At 78.4% G+C, this 227-nt stretch overlaps 1 protein-coding gene across 1 annotated transcript in view; it reads right to left on the bottom strand.

The window, feature by feature from the left end:
- Positions 1-227, bottom strand: part of PGR (progesterone receptor) — a 43,251-nt gene that overhangs the window by 42,423 nt on the left and 601 nt on the right. The window lies entirely within an intron of this gene.

Here is a 227-nt window from a genome sequence, read left to right as displayed (position 1 = left end):
CCCGGCGCGCGGCCCGCCCCGTCTCTGGCAGGCGGAGGCGCTCTGGGCTCCTTGGCCTTCACCTCGGTCATGCTGGCCCGGGGCAGGGCTGGACGCCGGTGAGTCTCCGGCCCGGGGGGCGGCCGGGCAGCTCCTCACATCCTTGACGTGCCCGCTGAGGCGGCGGCGTGGGTCCCGCTCACATGGCGCTGCCTTCGGGGGGGAGGGGGGCGGCTCAGCCCCGGCCC

The sequence above is a fragment of the Aptenodytes forsteri genome, unplaced genomic scaffold (genome assembly GCF_000699145.1).
Source record: "Aptenodytes forsteri isolate BGI_AS27 unplaced genomic scaffold, ASM69914v1 Scaffold212, whole genome shotgun sequence".
Lineage (NCBI taxonomy): Eukaryota > Metazoa > Chordata > Aves > Sphenisciformes > Spheniscidae > Aptenodytes > Aptenodytes forsteri.
This window is presented reverse-complemented; position numbering and strand designations above follow the sequence as displayed.